Raw genomic sequence first — 20,962 nt, forward strand, 5'->3', positions numbered from 1 at the left:
GATAGTTTCAGGATTGTAAAATGTTAGTTATGAGGATCAGCTGAGGAAATGTGGACTGCAGTTTAGTGGATAGAAGGAGAGGTGATATGATTGAGACATTTAAACTGTTGAGAGGTGGTTACAGGGTTGACAATGGGGAGTTCTTTCGCTTGGTTGAAACAACAGGAAGGGGTGATGACAAGGGGCCATTCCTGGAAGTTATGAAAGGAAACCGTGAGCAAGAGGGCAAGTAGTGGTTTCTTTGCATGGAGGGTGGTTGAACCATGGAATGCATTGACTGATAGAGAGGTGAGATCAAAAATGATCAATGAGTTTAAGGAGTGGTATGATACTGTTTTCTAGGAGGGACCTCCTGTGATGAGTCTTTTGACTCCTTGAAGGCCTAAATAATAACAATAATAATGATGATATCAGACTGTGTCCTGAGAGTTCGAAGAATAAATAGGGTAAGAATCAAATGGATGTGTAATCTTATTAAGCAAGAGATTCGTAAGAAAAGAATGACGAGGAAGTAATATCGTGTGCATAATGATGTGGGCGTGGATAGGCTTATGTGTTCGTCAGGCATTTTTGTAATAGATTTCACGGTTTGATATGAACACAGATGGATAAGAAAATAACTTTTTATTAACTTAAAAGCTAATATTTCGCTGGTATTATTATTATTACGGGTATCTCCATGGAGTCAGTAGACTCATCGCAGGAGACCCAAACTAGCAAAACAATATCTGTCATATCTCTTCTTGAATTCATTTACAGACGAAGAGCTCACAACTAAGTCAGGCAATGAATTCCACTCATTCACCACCCTCCAAGCAAAAAACCTTGTTCTGACACCCTTGTTAACCACACTCTTCTTTAATTTCCAGAGATGACCTCTTGTTCTTCCATCACTATCACACAGCTGAAACATTTCCCCTGCATCAATCCTATAAAAGCATTTCAGTAATTTAAATGTTTCTATCATATCCCCTCTTCTTCGCCTATCAACCAAACTCTGCAATCTACAAGCTCTCAATTTATCAATGTAGGAGCATTTTTTTACATCACTCACCAACTTGGTCACTCTTCTCTGAACCCTCTCCACAGCCTCCTCATCTCCAAGGAATCCAGGTGACCAGACCTGAGCACAGTAATCCAAATGTGGAAGTATCAACGCTTTATAAAGGGGAATAATAACCACTGTATCTCTGGATGTCAGTGTGTTCCTCAACAACCAAGCAATCCCATGTGCAATCTTGGACACCTTAGCAATGTGTCCTCTGAACTTCATCTCCCTATCTACCAACACCCCTAAGTCCCTAGCCTCATCAATCTCTTGGAGTACCTTTCCATCAATGTAGTACACAGCTGGTAATCTTTTAATCCCAAAATGCATGACTTTACACTTTTTCCACATTGAACTGACATCCATTATCTTTTGCCCAATTTACCAGCTTATTTAAATCATCCTGCAAACTTTCACCATCAGCTTGATTTTTTATTGCGCTACCCAACTTTGCATCATCAGCAAACAACTGAATATCTCCCTTTAAGCCATTTCCTATATCATTTATATACAAATGAAAAAACATTGGCCCAAGCACAGAGCCCTGTGGCACACCACTGGTCACCTGCCTCATTCTGGACTCGGCTCCTCCATACACCACCTTATGGTATCTCTCCCTGAGCCATTCTCCTATCCATATCACCAATTTAATATTCATTCCCATCTGCTCCAATTTGCGTAACAGTGTTCTATGGGGTATCCTGTCAAAAGCCTTAGCAAAATCCAGAAGTACCACTGTGTAACCAGTTCCTTTGTCCAACTCAGATGTCATTCTATTATGAAAAGTTAATAGATTGGTAAGGCAGGATCTACCTTTAACAAAACCATGTTGGCCCCTATAGAGTATCCTATCCTGATCCACCCATTTTTGAATTTTGTCTTTAACCAACTTTTCCAATACTTTTACCACTACTCCCGAGATGGTGATTGGTCTGTAATTAACTACTGCAGTTTTATCGCCACACTTATGCAAAGGAACCACTTTGCCTAACTTCCACTCCCTAGGGACCATACCAGAGTTCAAACTCAAATTAAATATCCAAGTAAGAGGGGTTGACAATTCATGTGCACATTCACGCAACACCCGAGCTGATATTCCATCTAAGCCTACAGCAGTGTTTGCATTTAAATTTTGCAATATATTAAATATCTCTGATTCTTTAGCTTCAGTTCTCACATTAGGTATTGCTACAGGTATAGAGATATCCTCACTTGGGTGATAGACTTTTCAAAAGTGATCACTCAGTAACTCAACTATTACATCAGATTTTGTCACCTCAATACCATCAGCACCCACTAAAGTTATCCTTCCGAAGTCATTCTTCCTCTTACTTGCTACCCAGCATCTTCAGAGCACACAACACAAAGTTTGTTACAAATGAAACAACCACAATCCAGTGTAACAGTGGGGCTAGTTAAAGTAATTGCAGCGTGCAACACAAGACTAAAGTCCTAATATCACGGCATCTAGGTTTAAAAAATAAAAAATAAATAAAAAATAAAATTTAAGTAATGCACAGACGATTCTACAAGTCAGAGAGGCTGTTCCTGGAATCAACAGAAGTCTTAAAATATACTCCAAACCTTAACAAGTATGGCTGTATAATCTACCAAAGATTTGGGAGACAGTCATCTTAAGACCAAATTAATATTTATTACTTTTATTTTTATTTCATTTTTTCAAACTTTCTAAGACTATCATTTGGACTACCATTTCAAAACTTTGAATTTTTTTTTTTTTTAAACCTAGATGATGCCATATTAGGACTTTAGTCTTGTGTTGCATGCTGCAATTACTTTTACTAGCCCCACTGTTACACCGGATTGTGGTTGTTTTGCATTTGTAACAAACTTTGTGTTGTGTGCTCTGCAGATGCTGGATATAATACCAGCGAAATATTAGCTTTTAAGTTAATAGTTATTTTCTTATCCATCTGTGTTCATATCAAACTGTGAAATCTATTACAAAAAATGATGATGTGCATTATGAAATTTCTAATTTCATAATGCATGTTTCATTATTTCCCATAATGCATAGCATTATGGGAAAGGTCACTACCCAGATTGGTTTTGACCTTTACTGAGGTCTCTTCAGTGGGAGGTAGACCCAGAGGTGATACCAAGGTTGAAGCAATGCAGAAGTCATATCTACCTATATGAGTTGCCAAAAGGTGTCACACCTTATTATTAAATTACTCTGGATTAGAGAAAGATGTTGGAAGTTTTATCCCATAATGCATCGTATTATACATGTCCACAAGGAGATGTGCTTTGCATTATGGGATACTAAGGCAAGTGATGTGAAGCTTTCTTCACCTTTACCACGTGGTTGTCCTGGTCCTGAAGATACTTCAGGTGCAAACTTTGTTTGCTTATACTTGGATAAAGGATTAAACTAAGTACAGGTAAGCCTCATATAACGCAGATGTTAGGTTTCATAGAAATAACGCGTTATATAAATCGCGTCATGCGAGACTCAGATCGCATAGAAAAAGTAGGGTTAGGTTTCGAAATGATTTTTTTTTTTTTTAATATAAACAATGACATATCCAGCCAAAAAAATATTTTTATTTAATTCAGGTAATCCATGTAAGTTAAGAAATCATAAACTATGAAACAAAAAATAAAAAGTATATACTTATAAAAATATAAGTTGTATGTAAACTTCATTGCTTATAATGCATAAAATGCTTTAGACAAAATAAAATAAAGTGCATAATTTAATCGTCATCACTGTCTTCAAAACTAACATTTCATAAATGTTCTTTAATTACAAGTGGCCAGACATCGTCATCACTTGAAATCTCTTGAACATCATTTGCATAATTCTCTTTGCATACTTCGGCTGGTTTAGTCATCAAGAAGTCAGTAATAAGACATTGCTTACCACGATGCTGCAATTTTTTATTCAGTTCATAATACGGATCTAAACAAATATCCAATTGTCTCGTGAATTTTCCAGAGCACTCCATTGAGAGATCTTTATCCATATAATAACTTTCTTGCCAAGTTCAATCCTGGTAATTTCTTTAACGGATTCATCACAATCAGAATCTTCGCAGAACTTTCCTCATTTCGATGTCATCTATTAACTGTATCAGTTCCTCCTCATTTAAATCTATTTCCCCATCAGTTAATTCACCAATTTCGTTTTCAACCATATCGCAAAAGCGTTCTAAGTGGCCATTACTATAAAAATAAATTTTTCACATAAAAAAATAGCATTACATATTGTATGTAATTGACCTAAAAATAACGTGCTCAACTTGAGATTAACACACTTATGATTTTTAATGCGCTTTCCTGGCAGAAAACAAAGACAATTTTCGACAATAAGCACTTTATACGGTAAACAATTGACATGCATGCTAAAGAGTATTTCCCCTAATATAAATTCGCTACTTATAATTACATGTGCAATACAGGCAGACACAAATTTAACGAACATAAAATTTGATTTTCAAGTCGCGCATTGAAAAATATATGAAAAGATAAAGGGTTACTACAGTTTGTAGACCGTCTTATATCGTAAACGTAGGGAGGTAACCGAATCAGTCGATATTGTGGAATTACTGAGCGAGCACTTTGCAAGAGTATATCATCCAGGTGGTGACTTTGCAGGAATGGAAGAAAACCAACAGCTTACACTGGAATTGTGATGAATGAAGTAGAGGTAACTAGTCTATTACAGAACCTCAATGTCAATACATCTGTGGGATTGGATGGTATACCAGCTCGTGTCGTACGTGAAGCGGCCAAAGAATTGTTAGTGCCCTTGACCATTTTGTTTAATTTGAGCCTCAGGACTGGGTCAGTCACAAGGGGGTGGAAAGAGAGGAAAATAGTTCCACAGCACAAAGGTGGTTCCAAGGCTGCTGTTGAAAATTACCGGTCAATCAGCATAACAGGAATCATTATCAAGGTCTTAGAGAAAATAGTCAAGAGGAAAATACAAGATTGGATAGAAGAAAATGGGATACTGTATCAGGGACAGCATGGTTTTGTGAAGGGTAGGTCATGCCTCAGTAACTTGCTCACGTATTATAACACAGTGATGGCTGAACTGGATAAGGTTAATGGGTATACAGTGATTCTACTGGACCTTGCTAAGGCCTTTGACAGGATACCACATGGAATTCTAATCAGTAAATTGCAGCATATGGGAATGGACATAGGGTTGGTGAGATGGATAGGAGGGTGGTTGACGGAGAGATATCAGAGAGTGGTTTACTCAGGAGTAGAGTCCACAAGATGGCCTGTGACTAGTGGTGTGCCACAAGGATCTGTTCTTGGACCACTGCTGCTTAATTTGTTTATAAATGATATAGGAAATGATCTGAGAGGAACAGTTCATTTCGCTGCGGATGATGCGAAGTTGGGTAGGGCAATAGTGAATGCAGATGACGTCAAAATTTTGCAGGATGATTTGGATAGATTGGTTTACTGGACAGTTTACTGCATTGGTGGAACCGTGCTCCAGAAATTGATGAGGCACGAGATTTAGGAGTGTTGGTGGATAAGGAATTGAAATTTAGGGGACACATTGCAAAAGTGGCCAAATCAGCTCATCAAATCACTTGGTTGCTGAAGAATACGTTGAGAAGCAGGTTATTGTTCGAGGTTACTGTATCGAGCCTTGATAAGACCCCATCTCGACTACTGTGCTCAGATTTGGTCACCTAGGTTTCTTCTTGATGGGGAGGAGGTGGAAAGGATCCAGAGGCGAGTGACCAAGATGATAGCAGGTCTGTGGAATGAACCGTATGAGAACAGGTTGAGGATTTGTGGGTTGCAAAAATTAGTTGATAGGCGGAGGAGGGGAGATATGATTGAGACATTCAAATTACTGAAGGGTTTCTATAAAATTAATTCAGAAGATATTTTTGAGAACAGGGCTGGTTGTGGGAGGACTAGGGGACATCCATGGAAACTGGGCAAAAGTGTGGTTAGTAAAGGTGTTAGAGCTGGGTTCTTTACTTTTAGAGTAGTGAATGAGTGGAATGCACTCCCTGAGTCTGTGGTGGATGCTGTGACAGTGAATGAGTTTAAGGCGAGGTATGATAGATACTGTATGAATGTCGAATAGTTGTGATGAATATGATTTGGGGCCTCCCTCGATGAGTCTAATGACTTACCGTAGTTGCCCGTAATAATAGTAATAATAAACGCATTGTATAAGTACTGAATTTAACAAGCGATATTACAATTTGAACACCACGTTATATTGAAACTGTGTTGTATAAGTACCGCGTTATACGAGGGTTACCTGTGTATCATTTATAGTTCTTGAAAGTAGCATTACAACATGATGTAGCTCCATGTCATGAAGCTCAAAATGTCCACCTCAAAGGCTTTCTGGATTGGGCACAAAGGACACAGACCTTAGATAGTGTGTTCTCCTCATCATGCAGAGATCCAGTATATTTACAGTATCTATCAAATTCGCTATTTGAATTTGAAGTAATTACTTCAAAGAATGGAGTAATTGCTTGAAGTGTGGAGTAATTACTTCGAAAAATTGCTAAATGAAACAAGCAGTGATAGCACAGTGGTAAAAAACACTCAACAGGCATACTGTCAGGAATACATATCAATACTTGAAGAAGAAAAAGCCATCAAAGGTTTGAAATGTGTAAAGGCAGCAGGAGTAGATGATATTCGACCAGAAATGCTGAAGTATGGAGATATAAAAGTCTTACAGTGGCTGCACTGCATACTTCAGAAGACCTGCACAGAGGGACGAATTCCTGATGATTGGAGTAGAGCTCTAATAGTACCCATATAAAAAAAGGGAAATAAAACACAGTGTCAGAATTATAGAGGTATTTCCCTACTGAGTGTTCCTGGCAAGATTTATGCTAGTATACTTGAGAAACGGTTGAGAAGAATTGTGGAAGAAAAGCTTGGTGAAGAACAAGCTGGATTCAGGCCAAATAGAGGCTGTCAGGATCAGATATTCACTTTATGACAAATAGTTGAGAAATCACGGGAATATAACAAAGATCTATATTTAAGTTTTGTCGATTTGGAAAAGGCATATAACAAGGTGCCAAGAGAGAAGCTATTCAATACGCTACAGTTATATGGTGTCAATGGGGCATTATATCAAGCAATACTTAGTCTTTATTTGAGTTGTGAGTCAGCAGTTAAAATTGAAGGAAGTACAGGAAGATGGTTTAATGTTAAATCTGTGTGAGACAAGGATGTACATTATCCCTTCTGTTATTCATTATCTATATGGATCACATTATGAAGAAAAGTGGTATTAAACATGATATCATAGTTGAAGATATTAATGTCAGCTCTTTGCTTTATGCCAACGATGTTATACTTCTAAATAAATCTGCTACGAGTTTGCAAAATTCCCTGACTAAATTGAATAATTGTTGTAACAGATATGGTATGAAGGTCAGCAGTAAAAAGACAAAGACAATGAAAATAAGTAGAATCATTAAAAATGTCAACTTTGTTGTGAATAGAGAACCTGTGGAACAAGTAAAACATTTCAGCTACTTAGGCACAATTTTAGCGAAGATGGTAAATTAAATATGGAAATAGAGAACAGAATCAACAAAGCTGGTAAGGTAGGAAGTCGATTGAATAATCGACTTCCTACCTTACCAGCTTTGTAAAAATTCAAACGGAATAAAAGAGAAATTAGTCGGAACACTAAATTAGCTGTATACAAGACAGTATTCAAACCAGTTTTAACTTATGGATCTGAGAGCTGGGTCAAAAGTAAAACACTTGACAAAAAACTAGAGACCACAGATATGAGAGTCCTGAGAAAGATGAGAGGTGTGAACAGATGGCATCAATGACAATATATTAAAAATGAGGATATTAAGAAAGAACTTGACATTGTCAGCATCCAGGAATGCGTTAGCAGAGCTAATTTCAGGTGGTATGGTCACTTAAACAGAATGGGCGAGGAAAAATTAGCAAAACAAGGGTTTTCTGCCAGGTTGGCAGGAAAACGACCCAGAGAAAGACCAAGATATAGTTGGATTGATACGGTACAAAGTGCCTCAGACGATAGAAATTTAAGACCTGATAATGTTGGAGTCTTGACAAGTAACACTGATTTGGATGAAAATTGTAGTAGGAGGTTAGTAATGATGTAAATTTTTCATATAGTACTATCATATCCTGTACACCCCTTGAGGGTACATGTCAGGAATTTGATGATGATGATCAAATTCACTTAAAATACCTAAAAACTTACATAGTTTTTCTATACAACCTATAGTGATTCATTTGCAATCATGACCTTTCTTCTCAATTCATTCCTATCACATCTTGAAAAGAGACTTATAAACTTTGCTCTCTCTCTCAATCTTCCTTTTCATTTCTCCTACATACTTTCCATATTTAAAATGTTCATTCATACAGTTAGCTAGTTTGGTATTTATTGGTACAAGGACAGCAAAAGCCATACTGTACCAATACATAGATTACAACAGTACTCAAGTGAATAAAATATAGATAAGTATATAACATGTTATGTACAAGAAGGCAAATAAAAAGAGAGCAATGCCATATCTATGCATAAGCTGCATTCAGGATCAAATGTATTTGTCTAAATTAATTCTTGGTAAAAAAGCTTCATGCGAATGTTCTAGGTCTAACAAATCTCTGATTGTATAAGGTTTAGCCATATTATTATTATTATTACTACCACGGGCTACTCCAGGAGTCCTTAGACTCATCCAGGGAGGCCCTAAACATCATATTCACACAGCTGTTCAACATTCTCACAGTATCTATCATACCTTGCCTTGAACTCGCTCACTGTCATAGCACCCACAACAGACTCTGGCAGCTTATTCCACTCATTTACTCTAAAAGTAAAGAACCCAGCTCTAACACCCCTGCTAACCACGCTCTTGCCCAGCTTCCATGGGTGTCCCCTAGTTCTCCCACCACCAGTCCTGATCTCAAAAATATCATCTGAATTAATCCTATAGAATCCTTTTAGCAATTTGAATGTCTCAATCATATCTCCCCTTTTTCGCCTATCAACTAGTTTCTGCAACCCACAAATCTTCAACCTGTTCTCATATGGTGCATTCCATAGACCTGCTATCATCTTAGTCACTCGCCTCTGGATCCTCTCAACCTCCTCCCCATCAAGAAGGAACCGAGGTGACCAAATCTGGGCACAGTAGTCGAGATGAGGTCTTATCAGGGCTCGGTACAGAGGTACAATAACTTGTTTTTCTCTGCTCGTCAAGGTATTTTTCAACAACCAAGTGAGTTGATGAGCTGATTTAGCTACTTTCGCAATGTGCCCCCTAAACTTCATCTCCCTATCCACCAACACTCCCAAGTCCCTGGCCTCATCAATCTCTTGGAGTACAGTTCCACCAATGTGGTATACTGCTGCTAATCTTTTCACTCCGAAATGCATAACCTTACATTTTGTCACATTAAATTGACATCCATTCTCCTTAGTCCAGAACTCCAATCTATCTAAGTCATCTTGCAAGACTTTGACATCTTCTGCATTCACTATCGCCCTACCCAACTTTGCATCATCAGCGAACAAATGAACTGTCCCACTTAGACCATTCCCTATATCGTTAATGAACAGATTAAACAGCAGTGGTCCAAGAACAGAACCCTGTGGCACACCACTAGTCACAGGCCGTTTTTTGGACTCTACTCCTGAATAAACTACTCTTTGATATCTCTCCATCAACCACCCAGCTATCCATCTCACCAACCCTATATCCATTCCCATATGTTGTAGTTTACGGATTAGAATTCCATGTGGTATCCTGTCAAACGCCTTTGCCAGGTCCAGCAGTATCACTGTAAACCCATTTCCCTTATCCAGTTCAGCCGTCACCCTGTTATAAAACTTGAGCAAGTTACTGAGGCATGATCTACCCTTCACAAAGCCATGCTGTCCTCTGTACAGTATCTCATTTTCATCAATCCATTCCTGTATTTTTCCCTTGACTACTTTCTCCAAGACCTTGACAATGACTCCTGATATGCTGATCGGTCGGTAATTTGCAACCATAGTCTTGGATCCTCCTTTATGCAGTGGAACTATTTTCCCCTCTTTCCACGCCTTCGGGACTAAGCCAGACCTGAGACTCAGATTAAACAACATGGTCAAGGGCACTGATAATTCATTAGCCGCTTCATGCAAGACCCATGCCGGTATACCATCCAATCCCACAGATGTATTCACATTAAGGTTCTGTAATAGACTATTCACCTCCACTTCATTCATCACAATTCCCATATAAACTAATGGTTCCTTCATTTTTTCAACGTCACCACCTGGATGATATACTTTTGCAAAGTGCGCGCTCAGTAACTCCACTATATCGACTGGTTCAGTGAACTCTTTACCATCGTCATTCCTTAAAATCATTTTGCCATGTACGGGTTTTCTCTTGCTTGCAGCATATTGAAAGAGCTGTTTGGGATTCTCTTTTGCTTGCATAGCTAGTTTCCTTTCATAATCGGCTTTTGCTGTTTTTACCACACTCGTTACCCTTCTAGCCTGTACTTTATACCGTTCGTGTGCCTGCAGGTCACCCCTTTCTTTAAATTCCCTCCATAGTTGTTTCTTTTTTTGCAGCTCAAGCTTAATGGTGTTATTCATCCATTTAACCCCTCCTTGTTTCACTATTCGGACCTTAGGTATACAATCAGCCATAACCTCTTGTAAATGCTCTTTGATCACTTCCCATGCTCTATCGACGTCCAGCCCTTGCAGTTGTACATGCCATGGCACTGATCCAAGCAATCTCCTAAGCTTGTCATATTTGCCAGCACGGTAATTCCACATATGCCCTGTCTTAATCACAAATTTCACACCTTTAGCCACTTCCCAGGTCAAGACCTTATGATCACTCTCACCAATAGGTGGCAACATGGTCATATTCATTACAGTCAAATTCTCGGATACTATTACCAGGTCAAGCACTCTCACACCCCTAGTATTTTCAATTACATGCTGTTTCAGATAGTTATCCCTTAATAACTGAATAAAATCCATTTCCTTCTTCACATGTGTCCTCTCCTCCTTCCAATCAATGTTACCATAGTTGAAATCCCCATAATAATTACCCTCCTTCCACTCATTTCATCAATTTGTTTATGCATACCATCTCCACCATCTATTCCATCACCTGGTCTATAGCAGCACCCAACTGTATATTTTATTCTGCCAGTATCAATCTCACACCAAATAGCCTCAAATGAGCTCCTTTCAATATCCTGCAATACTTCAATTCTCCTTGGCTGCAGTTCATCAGCTATTAAAAACTTCAATTATTAAAAACTGCATTCCCCCACTTTCTCTCAAGTAAAGTGCTGACACTCCATCAGAACATGACATACAGTAGAGAGAAGAGTGTCATGTTCACATATAGCTCATCCACCCTCAACAAGAATGTGTACAATGATTGTGACCTATGCAGGGACTAGCAAGTAGAACTTTGTCTCTTCTGCTTAATCTTGTATTCCTGTTAGGATGACTGTCACTGATTAACTTTCCTCTAATTAACTGTCTGTACTCTGTATAGGGAAGTAACAAACAGTACGAGGAGAAAGTATGAGCTGAACTAGCTCATACTTTCTGGCTGCATTTACAGCTTACTTTCCTTTGAATCCAGTGTGGCTGGGTATCTAGCACAAATGCACATCACAATTAAGGATCTTCATTTGATACAATAACTGTAGAACATCATAAAGCACTGGATGTAGGCCATAATATATAAGAGAAGATTGCCCATTGACCTGTAAAAAACCCAACGAGTCTGTATAAATCATATGTTTTTGGAAGTGGCTTTCTTTTATGTGAATAAGCACAAGCTATATGGTATGCAACTTGGTAGTATAGTTACTACATTCAATTGCTTTGCCTCAATATCCAGTACAAATCTAAAGATTTTCTGACTAAATTGAATAATGCTGTAATAAATTTGGTATAAAATCAGCATTACAAAGACCAAGACAATGAAATTAGACAGAAACAATGAAAACATCAACTACATTCTGAATGGAGAACCAATAGAACAAATAAAACATTTCAGCTATTATGGGAAGATTTTACTGAAATGGCATATTAATTTGGAAATAGACAGCAGAATTAGCAAAGCTGGTATGATAAGAAGTCCATATAAATTTATTCATTTGACTTCTTCTCATACTAGTTTTGAGAAATTAATCAAAACAGGAAATTAGCTATATACAAGATGGTGTTCAAACCAATTTTAACTTATCTGAGAACTGGGTTAGAAATAAAACAGTTAAAGATTGGAGACCACAGATATGAGAGTTCTATGAAAGATTAGAAGAGCGAACAGATGGCATCAATGGCAATATCATATTAAAAATGAGAATATTAGGAAAGAACTTTCCATTGTTAGCATTCAGGAATGTGTTAGCAGAGCTAATCTCATGGAGTATGGTAACTTAAACATCTTGATAAGACTTATACTCTTTGCTCTCTCTCTCTCTTCATTTCTCCAGCAATTCTTTCTCCTACATCATCATCTTCTTCTGCAGCTTCTCCCACTTAAGTGGGGTCACTGTTGATAATGAGTCTCTTCCACACCTTCCTGTCTTGGGCTGTCACCACATCCAAGTTCTTCATCCTTAAGTCCTCTTCTACCAGCTCCCTTCATCTCTTCTTTGGCCACCCACGCTTCTGCCTTCCTTGCACATCATCTGCATGACCCTTCTTTCCACATATTCATCCTCCCTCCTCATCACATGACCAAACCATCTCAACCTTGCCTCATGTATTTTCGCTCCTAAGTTCGTAACTTTCACTGTTCCCCTGACATAGTCATTTCTCAGACGATCCTTTCTGGTCACACCACACATCCACCTAAGCATTCTCATCTCTGCTACTTCCAACCTGCTGATGTTATTTTTCCTCAGGGCCACAGTTTCTATAGCATATGTCATAGCTGGCCTCACTGCTGTCCTATAGATTTTGCCTTTCAGATTCATCGGCACCCTCTTATTGCATAACACTCCAGTCATCCCCCTCCAGTTCCTCCAAACCGCTTGTATCCTGCATCCCACTTCCTTCTCAGCTCCTCCATCTTCTTCCACTGTTGAACCTAAGTATCTAAAGTCTCTCACCTTCCTGATGACATTTCCTTCCAGCTCCAGATGTCTCCTGTCTGCCGCCCACTGTGCAACACATACTCTGTCTTACTTCTGCTCAGTCTCATACCTCTCTCTTCCAGTACTTTTCTCCATCTTTCCAGTTTAGTTCCCGTTTCTTCTCTTGAATCTGCTCACAGCAAGATGTCATCTGCATACAACATTGTCCAAGGCGCATCTTCTCTCACCTCCTCCATCACCATGTTAAACAGAAATGGACTTAATGCTGACCCTTGATGCAAGCCAACTGTAACTTGAAAACTTTCTGTCTGTCCCAGACAGGTCTGAACACTTGTCTTCACATTTCTGTACATTTCCTGCACCAACCTGACATATTTCTCCAGAACCTTCTTCTCCCTCAGACACCTCCAGACTTCTTGCCTTGGCACTCTATCGTATGATTTTTCCAGATCAATAAATGCCAGATGTAGCTCCCTTTGTTTCTCTCGATACTTTTCCATCATCTGCCGTAACCCAAAGATAGCATCTGTTGTTGATCTACCAGACATGAAGCCAAACTGTTCCTTTGCAATCTCCACTCCTTTCTCAATCTACCATCAAGAACCCTTTCTAGGATTTTCATTGTGTGGGACATCAACTTTATTCCTCTGTAATTTTTACAGTCTTGTGCATCCCCTTTACCCTTGTAGATGGGGACAAGAGTACTCTCCCTCCATTCCTCGGGTATATTTTCCTGTTGGCAAACTTTCATGAACAGGTCCCACAGCAGGTCAATTCCCTCTTCCCCCAGTGCCTTCCATGCCTCCACTGGAATTCTGTCGGGGCCAACTGATTTTCCATTCCTCATCCTCTTCACGGCCTCCGTCACTTCCACTCTACTGATGTTCTGCACCATTCCCTCAGAAGGCTGTCCATCTTCTCTGTGAGTCCTTGCATTTTCCTCATTCAAAAGTCCCTCAAAGTATATTTTCCATCTGTTTCTTATGTCCACATCCCTCCATAATACTCTTCCTTCAGCGTCCTTGATCTGCCTCACATGTAAGATGTCCTATGCTGCTTTATTTCTACATTTTGCTAGTTGATAAATTTAGTCAAAAAACTTAAATTTTGTTAAAAAACAAATTCTGTCCTTCCTTTGTTTCTAATTGAACATACAGATCTTGATATGCCATGGCCTTCACCTGTGCCACAACTCTCTTGGCTTCTTGCTTTCTTTCTCTGTCCTCTTCCACTTCTGCTTTGCATTCCTCTTAGCTGTCACTGCCACTTGTACATTATTATTCCACCACCAACTTCTGCTCTCTAATCTTTCCAGATGTCTCACCAAGCACCTCGATTGCACAGCTCAGGATTACTTTTGAATTATGTTTCCATCAATCTTGTACACTTTCCAGTCCGTCCGAAATCCTCTCTAACACCCTCTCCCTAAAACAATATCCTCAAATTCCTCATACTCTCCTCTTTTAAGCAAAACCACTTAATTGTCTTCATCCCATGGCATCCAAAGGTTCTTATCATCATCATCATCAAATTCCTGCCATGTACCCTCAAGGGGTGTACAGGATATGACAGTACTACATGAAAAAATTACATCATTACTAACTTCCTATCTACAATTTTCCTCCAAATCAGTCTGTTACTTGTCAAGACTCCAACATTATCAGATCTTATATTTCTATCGTCTAAGGCACTTTGTACCGTATCAATCCACCTATATCTCGGTCTTCCTCTGGGTCGTTTTCCTGCCAACCTGGCAGAGAACACTTGTTTTGCTAATCTTTCCTCTCCCATTCTATTTAAGTGACCATACCATCTGAGATTAGCTCTGCTAATGCATTCCTGGATGCTGACAATGTCAAATTCTTTCCGAATATCCTCATTTTTAATATGATATTGCCATTGATGCCATCTGTTCACGCCTCTAATCTTTCTCAGGACTCTCATATCTGCGGTCTCTAGTCTTTGGTCAAGTGTTTTAGTTCTGACCCAGCTCTCAGATCCACAAGTTAAAATTGGTTTGAACACAGTCTTGTATACAGCTAATTTAGTGTTCCGACTAATTTCTTTCTTATTCCATATGAATTTATTCAATTGACTTCCCACGATACCAGCTTTGCTGATTCTGTTGTCTATTTCTATATTTAGTTTACCATCTTCAGTAAAAATTGTGCCTAAGTAGCTGAAATGTTTTACTTGTTCCACAGGTTCTCCATTCACAACACAGTTGACATTTTCAATGATTCTGCCTATTTTCATTGTCTTTGTCTTTTTATTGCTGACCTTCATACCATATCTATTACAACAGCTATTCAATTTAGTCAGAGAATCTTGCAGACTTGTAGCGGATTTATTTAGAAGTATAACATCATCCGCATAAAGCAAAGAGCTGACATTAACATCTCCAATTTTGATATCAGGTTTAATACCACATTCCTTCATAATGTGATCCATATAGATAATGAATAACAGAGGGGATAATGTACATCTTGTCTCCCACCAGATTTAACATTAAACCATCTTCCTGTACTTCCTTCAATTCTAACTGCTGACTTACAACTCAAATAAAGACTAAGTATTGCTTGATATAATGCCCCATTGACACCATATAACTGCAGCGTATTGAATAGCTTCTCTCTTGGCACCTTGTCATATGCCTTTTCCAAATCGACAAAACTTAAATACAGATCTTTGTTATATTCCCATGCTTTCTCGACTATTTGTCGTAAAGTGAAGATCTGATCCTGACAGCCTCTATTTGGCCTGAATCCAGCTTGTTCTTCACCAAGCTTTTCTTCCACAATTCTTCTCAACCGTTTCTCAAGTATACTTGCATAGATTTTGCCAGGAACACTCAGTAGGGAAATACCTCTGTAATTCTCACATTCAGTTTTATTTCCCTTTTTATATATGGGTACTATGAGAGCTCTACTCCAATCATCGGGAATTCGTCCCTCTGTCCAGGCTTTCTGAACTATGCAGTGCAGCCACTGTAAGACTCTTATACCACCATACTTCAGCATTTCTGGTCGAATATCATCTACTCCTGCTGCCTTTCCACATTTCAAGCCTTTGATGGCTTTTTCTACTTCAAGTATGGATATATATTCCTGACTGCATGCCTGTTGAGTGTTTTTTACCATTGTGCTGTCATCACTGCTTGTTTCATATCTTTATCTTCTTATCTTCTTTTTTAAAGGTTCTTATCTTCAATTTTAAAGTCTGTGCACAGCAGCCGGTGTTGCTGTGCTACTTGATCTGTTGGAATTACTTTACAATTTGTCACAACCTTAAGATGTTTTCTTCTAGTCAAAATGTAGTCAATTTGTGAACTGTTGTTACCACTCCTAAATGTTATCAAATGTTCTTCCTTCTTTCTCCTACATACTTTCCATATTTAAAATGTTCATTCATATAGTTAGCTAGTTCAGTATTTATTAGTGCAAGGACAGCAAAAGTATGGTACTGTACAGTATGGTACTGTACCAATACATATATTAACTTGAGTACTATTGTAATCTAATATAAATAGATAAGTATATAACATGTTATGTACAAGAAGGCAAATAAAAATGGGAGGGGGGAGATGGTGGAGAAAGAGAGAATAGCAAAACATGTGTTCTTTGCCAGGTTTGTAGGAAAAAGGCCCAGAGGAAGACCAAAATTGGATCTGATAATGATGAAGTCTTGACAAGGAAAATTGTAAATCAGAAGTTAGTAGTGATGTAACATTTTCATGTAGTACTATCATAACATCCTGTACATCCTTTGGGGTACATATCAGGAATCTGATGATAATGTAGCCTTACTACAACACTGTTATAGTATGCCTAATATCCTGGCCAGGTCACCAGGACCACCTATCTTACAAAAGCAGGGCATCTACAAGATGGGATGGGGGTTTATTGACTGTGTTTTGCATTCCACTACAGCTGGGGAAGAATGGTGAAAATCAGATTAATCCTTTTTGTCTTATGTTTTCTCATTATGCATATTTGGGCTTCTGTGCAGTGCAGTCTTTACTTTTATGCCCTTTACTGTGATAAAAAGCACAGATCACAGTCATGGTGGCAAGGCATTTGAACATGCCTATGTTTCTGACATATACACCACATGAGTTTCTATGCCTTACAGGTCAATTTAGATATCCTGTTTTTATAGAAAGCTTCCTGTCCTGTCAGGTATCTTCTTCCTCCAGGAAATTGACTACCATGTGTCTCCACCATGTCTTATTCTGAGTTTCTCTGCTGCATCCCTCATGAGAGATAGGTCTCCAGTCTTTGTCTTCCTCTCCTTCTCTTTCCCTCAACAGTTCCTTTGACAAGTGCTCTTTGTAGGCATAAAAAGCTTAGGTGTATCAAAAGTAATGATTATATTCTTAGTTAGCACCAGTTTACTATCTCAGTGCAAAAGTATGTGCCATGGCTATTTATTCCTTGATGTTTATGGATATTTCCTTATCTGGTTAAGAAGGTTCCATTCTTCTGCAAGTCCACCAGAATAATTCAGTGTTTTAGGAGCCATAACTATAATTCATATTCTACCTATGGATGTTGCTTGGATGAGTTGCTTTGAATGGAATATGTATATTTGACAGTTTTTGGAAATCCTGCCGACCCTTTTGAATAAAGAAAAGTAACATAGTACTTTCCAATTGGACATGCCGCATGTACAATTAGAAATAATAAGTTTAAATGCATGCCTGATGATTCTTATCTCTTGATTTTGTTATTATTTGATAGTGCTATGATTTCTGGAGTTCACTGGGTCATGCAAAGGAGTTCTGGTAATTTTAAAGATGAAGGATTCATGCTGAAAAGGGGATTAAATTCTAAAACAGAGTTCCCCACTCCTTTTGGAGCTGCACATTGCTGCCTACTCATCTAACAATAAATTTACAGGGAGTGGCTAGGCTATCATTCATCAACATCAGCACTACAGCAACTCTCAAACTTGTTTTCCCAAACAAGCAAATCACCAGCATCACCATTACTGGGGAAGTCCCTCCAGCAGAACAGATATCACACAATATCAAAAAGAAGGAAAGGAACTATGGGTCAAGTAATTATTATAAGCTTACAAGACACCACCTCAATACAGTGCAATGTTAATTGGCAATCAAAGGTTGTCTAAATGAAGCATTATCAAACAACATTCCTAAAGTATAAATCATGTGAGAATTAAATGGAATAGAAAATTATAACATTGTGGTTTGGAAACTGGATATTCTCTGTATGAACGATATACACTTCAAGAGTCTATTTCTCCCACTGCATGTTTCCCTTCAATTTTTGTAACATTAAACAAAGTTTAAATAGGTATAGTGCCTCAGTGGTTCAACAACAACACCCTCTAAAATTTCAAACAAACAAACAAAAAATTAAATCACACACACACACACAAATATTTCTTATTCACTTCACCAACATCCATGGCATCAACAGTAAACTTAAATAATGTGCATCATCATCTTCAGTCATCCATGTTGTTTGTGTCTGTACCTCAAACTTCTATTTCAATCACAGCTCATCTTAACTGTCTAAATTATACCCTGCATGACTCCTCCTGCCATAATAAGGAAGGTATTTGTCTGATATTCCTTTCCAAAGGATTCCAAAACCTAGACTCTCACCTTTATGACCTCCTGGATTAAAATTTCTTTGTCACATTTTGTTTCATTCATTTGCTGTCTCTACCATTCTCCCAATTCTTAAAACCATTCTGACCTTTTTTGACTTTCTATTTTTAAAACTATTTCATACAGTCAAAATTTCCAAAGAGTGAAGTTATCCTTTTGTGATTTCAATGTCCACAATTCTAGTTGGCTCCTTTCTTCAAATTTCAACTGACCAAGCTGGATGAGAGGCAGAGATTTCTAATGTAAACAATGACTTAAAACAGATCATTCACCCCCCCCTACCTGAATTCCTGACAATCCTCTTCACTCATCCAACACTCCGGATCTTTTCTTAACTAGTTCTCCTTCCAAGTACGCTGTTCAAGTGAATGCTCCGCTTGGCAATTCAGACCACAATCTTATCCATGTTTCGTCTCTAATGGAATGTCCTTGCTTTAGCCATTTACAACCTCGCATATTTTGATATTACAAGAATGCCAAGTGAGAGGACTTGTGTGATTTCACTCCTCTTTTTCATGGTCAGATTACTGTTTTCATTCTGCAATGTTCAAATTCCCCCAATCCATATCTAAACCATGGTTCTCCAAAATTGTGTGCTAGTGCTATTCAAGAAAAGCAAGCAGCCTTTTACAAATAGTTCGAGACCATATACTATAACATCATCCTTGTCTTCTCAGTGACTTTCATACCTTATTACCTTGGTTGGATTATTGCCTTCAGCCTTCTGACCTGAGCATATGGACTGAATGAATCAATGAAGTAATCGTCACCAATATGGAGGCATATATTCCCTGTTCCTTGTTAAATTTCAATCCTTAAGTAAGCCTTGGTGCTCCAAAATATGTACTAAGGCTGTAAATATGCAGAACCAAGTATACTACAACTGGCTATCATCAAGAACTGTACCCGAATGGCTGCAAGAAAATCTTAAAAATATTTAAAACTAATTTCCTAAGAGCAAAAACTTTTCTTATTCTTTGCCTCTTCTCTCCATGTGAATTTGTGCACATTTTTATGTTGGAACATGGTGTTAGTAATAACCAGTCCATGTCCTGAGCAGAAATTCAACAGATATTTGCCATTATTATTAGCTTTGCTCTTTTCTTCAAATTTTCCCAAAATATTTTTGTATGTTTGACAATCATTTACTACTCTGCTATTTAGATCCCCAACAAGGACCAACTTTTCCTTTTTCATTGTGTCAGTTGCTTTTTCTAAAGCATCAAAAAATTTCTCCACTTCTACCTTAGTAGAACCTTCTGTGGGACCATAGGCACAAATAAGTCTCATTGTCCAGTTCCCCATTCTCATATTTGCCCACATTACTCTACTTGAGACTGACTACCATTCAAGAAGATTAGCCTCGTATTTTGTGTTGAATACTATAGCTACTCCTTCTTTTCCTTGATTGTCATTGCCTGAATATAACATTTTATATTTATTACTCAGAAAGATCTTGCCAGTTTTTGTCTTTTTTTGTTTTAGTCACCCCTATTATGTCGCTCTGGTACTTATCCAATTCCTCAGCTAGCTCGATTTCTTTGCAATTCATTCACTTTTTATGTTGATAGTACCGATCTTGAACTCTTGTGATGTTGAGTTGGGGTGGGTTTTAGGATTTGTTCCAGTAGCTGACTTTCTGCTGTTTGCCCTGGTTCCCTGGCGAAAACAACGGGGGCCTTGTTTAACCGGGCAATGCCCCAGCCGGTATGAAATTTTGCCATGTTGTACCATCATTTTGTATTTTGGTTTAAACAATACGAATACAATTTGGTCAGGTAAATCCCAAATTACCAGCCCATCCTCGTTCGTTCATTATCCAGGTATATACCCAACAGGGTGCACCACGAGAAGGCGAGGATTGGACATTAGGTCAGAAGCCCTGGTCAGTTCTCCGTATTCCTTTAAAGGCTATGTGGAGGTCTCCTCTCAGTTAAACAGCTTTGACCCTTAAGCGCTCCGAAGATATTAGTGGCTAATAAAAAATAATGGGGAACATTCAGGTACTTCATGCCAGGAAAATGACCCAGCAGAAGACCAAAATCTAGGTGAATTAATGAAGTCAGAATTGCCGAAGACTGAAATATAAGACAAATAACAAATTTGTAGTGAAGTGATAGGAAGTTAGTAGTGATAATAATGTTACTTATGTAGTACTATCATAGTATCTCATACAT

At 38.3% G+C, this 20,962-nt stretch overlaps 1 protein-coding gene across 4 annotated transcripts in view; it reads right to left on the reverse strand.

Moving 5' to 3' along the window:
• Nucleotides 1–20,962, reverse strand: part of LOC150093625 (uncharacterized) — a 112,637-nt gene that overhangs the window by 38,472 nt on the left and 53,203 nt on the right. The window lies entirely within an intron of this gene.

The sequence above is a fragment of the Typopeltis vanoorti genome, chromosome 23, assembly GCF_054136105.1.
Source record: "Typopeltis vanoorti isolate ZY-2024b chromosome 23, IOZ_Tvanoo_1.0, whole genome shotgun sequence".
Taxonomy (NCBI): Eukaryota; Metazoa; Arthropoda; class Arachnida; order Uropygi; family Thelyphonidae; genus Typopeltis; species Typopeltis vanoorti.